Below are 8,157 nucleotides of genomic sequence, written 5' to 3'. Positions count from 1 at the left end.
ACTGAATTGTGTTTTATTAGTGAAGCAGGTCTTAGAGATCTTTAATGGAGCACCTTTGGTTCAAATGTATAGTAATAACTCTCATAGTGTTTGGCCCCTAAATATATAATAACATTCAGCTTATTATTATGCATTGTTTGCTTTGTGATTTGTGTAGCTGTCAATAATACCCAGAATTATTTTGCCTTGAGCTTTATTAGAAATCTAAATGACAACCAATTTGTCTCTTTAGCAGTGATGTTTGCGGGATTGGAAACCCTATTTGGAATTGATCGCAGTAGTAATAAATATTAGTAATGTGTATCCTTAAACTTCACCCCCCAAGCCCAATAGCTGGTCAGTGAGGTGGATCAGTGGTGATTTATGAGGAGGATCTCAAACACTATTTCTGCACAATGAAACCCAGCGTCTATGTTCACCACTGAACATCTGTGTGCCTTGTATTGTGCCCAGATACGTACAAAGATTAGTTTTTGTTTTGTGAGATGAAATATTTATGTGCCCTATCAAGGGGTGGGTAGAAGGCATTTATGGGGATGTTGCCAAGTAAGGGCTGTTTTTTCCACGAAAGAGAAATTGACTTTTACATGTTCGAGACAGTGGAGATCTAGCCTTAGTCTATACTTTCAATGTGACACCCTTCAGGTACTCATTACATAGTAAAGCACATTCATAGGTGTAATTCTAATTAAACAATAATATCTCACAAGTTATTTACACATACATGTTTTCATATTATAATATATTATTTTATTTAAAAATAAGCAACATTCAGGTTAATTGACACATAAGAGTTTAATGTATCTGAGTCAAGCCTCAGAATTGCATGAGCTACTCGGATCTTAAAGTGAGACAATATTGTATTTCCACATGCTGTTAGAAAATCTCAAGATTTGGACTCTGCCTGCTCATATGTACCACTCCCTTGTGATGGCAATCATTATGTCTTCAAGAGTAGGTGGTAGAACAAAGTGGAGCATAGATGGAGCAGAAATGCAGAGGGAACACCAAACAAATAATAAGTAGGAACTTGCTGCTAATAAGAAATCAGAAAAATGGACTGATGCTGAGTTGGACACATTGAACTCACACAAAAACATGGTTTTACACATATAGGCTGAGTCACATTAACACGTTATATTTATATATATATATATATAGATATATATATAGATATATATATATATATATATATATATATATATACATAAAATACATGTGCTTGTAAGTATGCAAATTCTCTCTGGGCTGATGCTGGCTTATTACATTCTGCAAATTAGCACTCTCATCTTTACATTCTACATATTAGCACCCACCCTACACTTACAACTTGCTGGACACTGTGCATCTCCAGCTTATTCCCATCACAGGGTCAAATTAATATTCTCTGGGAAGTACATATCTGTATCCATTTCCCCAAGAAGATACAATTAGTAGCAATGTAGCCAGAATCATTTATCCAACACCCCCCCCCACCCCTTACCCACATCCTTACGCCCAACATTTGTGAATCATGATTTGAGATTGTGTGCACCGCCAGAAAGAACACTGATGAGAAGAGAGCCTGATTACACCACACAAGGGCATGACTTTGTCACATTGGCAGAATGCCACATTTCTCAGAGGTGTTTGCAGCCCTTTGAAAGCACTTGACCGCCCCTGGCCCCTCCCTTAAAGCACATCACTTAATGGGAAGTACCTTTCAACTGTTCCTGAATCAGTGCAAAAACTACCCATGTTAATGCTTAGATTTCTCAACTATTTACTAATATTGTTGCTTACCTCATCAGTTTATATACTTTGATAGCTGGTTAGTTACTTCACAAATATGTGAAGTAAATTTTACATTTAAAATTGTAATTACATTGATTTGTATGAGCAAATTACCATAAATCCTTTATAAAATGTACCTTGCATGAACAAAAGGTGTTTCACTGCAAGTAGGTGGTGATGGGTAGTAAAGCTATAGCAGTAAACTCGCTATACAGACCCCGAATAAATTAGGAACACCTTCCAAATATGCACAATCACCCTTTTCTTTCTTATACTATTCTATTTCACAAACCCCAAAAAAACATTTGCTCACCTAATCTGCACATTATAGCCGATATATGATGAGTCAGATCTACCGATCATAAAACAGCATAAATTTGCTTTATCCACTGTCAATGCCACATTTTCTTGCAAATGTTCATTAAAAACAACTGTGAAAAACTAGATGCATAACCACACAAACCAGGAAGTAACACTTTTTATGCTGCAGAACCATTTCCCAGGAGTAAATTACCTTTATGTGTTAGGAAACAATGCTGTTTTCACAGTGTTCAACTCTTTGGGGCATATTCAATTTGCTTCCAGGATCACAGCCGCGCACATAAAGTGCAATTACGGTACCGCCATATCGCAGATTTCTGCGGTGTAGCAGTATCGGGAAGGAGGTGGCCGCACGTAGCCGCGATCCCGGAAGCTAATTGAATATGCCCCTTGTGAGGATACCACCCTTAGGTGGGATGGCAGTTACCCTCTGTGGAATTCAACTCACCCGGGTAGACCAGAATATATCCAAAATAAGACTTTATTATGACAGCACAACACCACAAGACATTCACAAGATACAGAGTAAATGGTAACATGTATCCTCCAGCAACCTCTTGCAGTCAGCATTTCAAAATAATAGTCTCGGTCTCTTTCAGAGTCTTATCCTACCGCAATTTTCCCTCTACCAATTAACAAAACAGTTATGTGTCCCCCAGCCTGGGTTACTGGCTCACACAGACCCTGTCCTGGTAGGGATTCCTCTAGCTGCACCACAATTCCTGGCCCAAAATCCTTTTCGCTGATGTCTTGTACATCAGGATCCTCCAAGCTAGAATAGCTCTCTTGTCATTCTGCTCTGCCTATATTCTTCGCTGTATACACAGGAAGTAGGGTCAAATCCTCCCCCTTACAGCAGGGGTCTCTCAGTGGACACTTTAGCTGTTAGAAGTACAGTCTTTGTTACCTTGACTATACAATGGAATGGCTTGACTCAATTAGCTATTTGGCTGAACACACTAAACAAAGGGTTACAATATAACATAAAGGAATGACACTTCATGCTTGCATGAAACAACAAGACAATTGGCACATGGTATCTGCAACATTGCACAATCTGAGTCTGTAATATATTTTGGTACAATTACATTTATATTGATACATATTAATACATTCCCAATGCTATTTCAGCCAATATATTACTGGGCAGGCACATTGCATATCATCTAGAAGTTCTAATCTAATTACCTGTCAGATTACCTGTTGACCTAGCTAATCAACATGGGCTGCCAGCTAGTTAACTCAGACATTGTTCTGATTGCAAACCAAATCTAAGCTGCACCTCATAACAATGGACATTTGAGACAAATGGTAATTACATTAGCTAACACAAACAAAATGACTTCCACTGTCCTGTTATTTCCATACAGTATGGCAATATTCTTTATATTTCTAATACATACAATATTGCAGGTAATAGCAAAGGCAAAATGCACCTAATAACATGAAATAATAATACACATAATACACCGATGCACTGGTGCATATACTTAGACTGGGCCCAGGATTAAAAAGTACATTTAACTGTGAGAAAAGTTCTCAGTTCAGTAGCACCCCGTTTCCTCACACCCCTTTATATGAAAACAGAGATGCAGCAATAATAAATCTTCTTATATGTATGCTGTTATGCGTGGACATGCGCAGTGAAAATTAACTTATTTAGTCAGCTGTAATACAAATGTAAATTCATTATGCACTGTTGCTTTTTTTGTGGAATACACCCACATATGTTTGTCTTCATGAATAGCTCAGTTCAATTCTACTTATTTCTAAATAAATCCATTTAAGACTAGAAATAAGATTTTCTTAAACTAAAGCAGTTTTTACTATTTTTCTAGATTTTGTACAATATGGAAAAACATCAGATTTATGTTATTCATATCCAAAAAGGTTACCCATAAAATTCAGTGTTGTTTTGACTATATTTGACTCCATAGTGCACAAAAGTATTGAAATACTAATTAGAGTATATGCCTATGTTACTGCTTGCTACAACTAATCAGCTATTCAGTAGCATGAACTGGCAACCTTTGAAGCATGGTTGGATCATGCCATATTGTTGCCTGATGCAGACACTCTACCCAATGCTGAAATGTATTCCATGTGTTATTTACCCAACTAGCAGTTAAACACCTCATTAAGCAAAATAAACCGAATGTCTATGTTGACATAACTTAAAGAAATTGGAGGTATTAACCTTGTCTCATATATAGCCATATTTCACCTATTTGTTTCACACATATATTTTGTAACTTCTTTCTGTTGAAGTTGGCAGATGTCTATTTGCTTTTGTGTTATGAACATTCTAATACTCTGTTTGGCTACAGATCAATCTAGTGCTGTGGCGATTCTAGTAAGTTATTTGGCTATAGTTTGTTATAGCCCTGTGATCATTTCAATGTTCTGATTGGCTTTAAGTTGATCTAGCCCTGTTAACATTCTAGTGCAAAGACTGAATATAGATTGAAGCTTTATGCTTTAAGAAATTATACACATGCACTTGTTAACGCTTGCTTTCCAGAGCAACCTTTCAAAAGCTAATTAAAGTAGTAGGCTTGGTCATAGGTAATAGTCACAGCTTTAGCCCAAAGAGATTTTTGCCACCTACAATTTTTCTCTATTTAGACCCTGTGCATTGTTTCCAAGGAAAGGATGAATTATCTTGAACCACAGGATGGTTTTATGTTTTTTTATTCTTTACAATGCCGTTTCACTTGGTTTCTGGCTAAATGTTTACAATCTTTTCCATTTCTATTTTTACGTAGATGTCAAAATTATCTAAAATATGATGTTCACCTACAAAGTCAGCCAATTTCCTTTCATCGCCCTCTCCAATGTTTTTCTGTTTTGAAGAAACTTCCAACCAACACTATCAGTTGCTATGGACAAACATACATTTATCCTTTCCTTTCTTTACTTATAAATAATGAAGCGATTAACCTCTTTTTGAAAATAATTGAGCAATATAATTAAGAGTAAGTTTGCCAATCATTCCAAAGACATAACTTCACAAATAGCATAATAAAAATAATTGACGATAAATCTAAAATATGGGCTTGACTCAATAGACTCCAAATATATGACAGCATCATTAAAATTGCATTCCTCCTTTGGCTTGAACATTTTCCCTCAAGCACATGCTTAACTTAAGATTCTATTTTCTATTAAGGAGCTCTTTGTTTAAGCTAATTTTCGTATTTAAATTATGTTGGCATACAATAAACTGCACAAAGAAGTTATGCTTCTATTAACGCTGTGTACTTATATTAACGTTTCATTACAATGAAAAGAGCTTCAATATAATTGATTGAAACCTATACATATATTTTGTCAAATCGAGGATGAAAACAGTGAACATAGCTCAAAGCTTTTAAAGACAAAATAAAAGAAGTCGATAAGAGATTAGCTTTTGTCTGTCATGGAAAATAGTATTTCTAGGTATTTATATTTGATGACGTGATGATGATGGCTGGTATCTGCAAGGCTTGATGATATGCTTAAAGTGTATTATATGCTTTAAATGTGTCTTCATTCAGTAGAGAAATGTAACATAGTATGCAGCGTCACACATATATTAACCTAATTACGTCATTTTTGGGGATGCATTTTACATCTGAGTTGTTGGCATAAAATACATCCATCTCTACCCGAGAACTACCTGGTGGTGTGTCCAAACCCAGATTTACTATTGTACCACCCAAGGCCTATTCTATGATGTAAACCCTAAAACGTCTTATCAACCAAATCTGCTATATGTATAAAATATATTAATGTCTGCAATATTTAATGATGTATATACACATCTGCATGTTACACATGATTGAATGTTTATAGTATACACAATTATTTTTTATCACTTACATATTATGAATATTTAACCATAGGTGGAACACACAGACAAATCTATGACAATTATTTTCATACCTATAAATTTGAAATGCAGATTAAAAAATGATGTTATTAAAAATATAATTTTCCGTTTTATTGCCATCCAAATTCCTGATAAACTGTGCAATGATCCTTGAAGTATGTGCTAAAAATAAATATCTTTTGCCTCCTGTGGGGCCTATTGGTAGCCATAATTTCACACAAAGTTTACAGTCCTTAATCACATTTCTAACATAGAAACTAATAGTACCAATATCATCATACAGAGTACACTTCCACCTTCACCTCACGATCTTACAGCCAACAAGAAAAATTAAAAGCAGAGACATTATGGCCCTCATTCCGAGTTATGGACAAATACAGGAAACGAGAGCTGATTTGCACCTAGACAAACCATATTACATTGCAAGCGATGCAAATTGAATTTTTTGTTTGCATACTGGTAAAATACCCCCTTTCTTTGCACATAGTAAACACATAGCTTTATTTTTATGCTGCTGTTTAAAATTGAGTTCAAACATACCACCCTGCCACCTTTAAATCTATCCAGACTTTTCAATTTTGCCACCTTGCAATAGCACCTTGTAGCTGGATTTATTTCTAACTGTCCTATATTCTTATATATCAACACACTTACTAAGCTCTTTACTTACCTCTACACAACTGTGCAGTACCTTTCAATACATGAATGGTGATAGTGAAAATAATTTTATGATTTTTTATTGATCTGGTCAGTATCAACCTAGAGCCATGTGGTCTGTGTAACAAGTTATAATCCACTTCCATAATCCATTTCCTGCATAAATCTATGCAGACTGTAGCTGTGCAAAATGCACACATTACTATTGTAATACTTGTGAGTCTTAACATGCAACAGGTCTAAGAATCACGAGTATTACAAACACAAGTTACATTTATAATAGTCTGCGCTATGATGTTTTCTCTGTGATTTTTTCTCCCCCTACATATAACGTCACAGGAATACATGAGAAATAAAGAACGACCCTCCATCATCAATTGTTATGGCTCTAGACTGACCAGTACTTATCACCATCGGTTTATGTCCATGTTTTGACTATTGGATGGTCTTCTGTTATGGTTTGAAGAGATTGAAGAAACTGTATTTCAGTGAGATCTGATAGAGACTATAAATGCATCATTATACACTGATGTAATATTGTATGTATTGCTTATATTAACGCCGTGCCTATATATATATATATATATATATATATATATGTTTGTTTTACCAAATTTAAACTGGTGCCTATGTAATTATTCAAAATATGAATACAGTAATAAGATGAACATTATAAGGAGGTTGGGTGCATGAAAAGAGGATCAACAACACTATGCAGTTTAAAGAATCTCTGATGTCCTTTGCAACTGTGCTTGACGTTTGTGCACACTTGTAAAAGGGCACCAGTGAAGTAGCACTAGCATATAGAAATAGCAGATAGCACAGCATTTCGTCTTGCTGTACTACTGACATCAGTGTGTGGTTGATTAAAAATGGTCAATTAATTGTCTAATTGTCACATTAATTTATTACACTAGCAAAGGTGGGAATGGCTAAGAAAGAGAATGAAGAGATGGCGGAACAGAGAAGTTAGAGTAAGCATCATGTGCTTCTGCATATTATTACTAAATACTACACAGATAGAGCAAGTTTATTGCGCACATATGGCATAATTGGGTACACCTTGGCTCACGGATTATGCATCCAAATGCACAAATGTGAAGTTCCATCTGTATTGTAAATAATGCCCAAAGCTTTGTTTAAGAAGAGGAACGTGGCCTGGTTAAGTGCAAACATCGTGACCGACTCGTCAAGTGATAGGCACTCTGTACTAGATAAGTGCAAGATATGTACTAGAAATAAACTAATTGGTTGCTATGGGCAACACTGCTACTTTTCCTTTTTAGATGCCTCAGTAAAGCTACCCCTTAGACTGCAGACAAAATGTTAATTAAGGAACTATCTGGAAGGTACTTAGAAGCTTTTTCCTCCTTCTAATCGAAAGAACTGTCAAGATTTGAATGTGTGGGGTGTCTTGGGCAACAGGAAACTGCCCTAAGTATGCCTCTGCTTCTCATTAGTTGACTGTTGCACTTCATTGATCTACAAGCAATTTTATGAGCAGATTGTCTACACATACTACCCTTTAGCTCACA

The sequence above is a fragment of the Mixophyes fleayi genome, chromosome 5, assembly GCF_038048845.1.
Source record: "Mixophyes fleayi isolate aMixFle1 chromosome 5, aMixFle1.hap1, whole genome shotgun sequence".
Taxonomy (NCBI): Eukaryota; Metazoa; Chordata; class Amphibia; order Anura; family Limnodynastidae; genus Mixophyes; species Mixophyes fleayi.
This window is presented reverse-complemented; position numbering follows the sequence as displayed.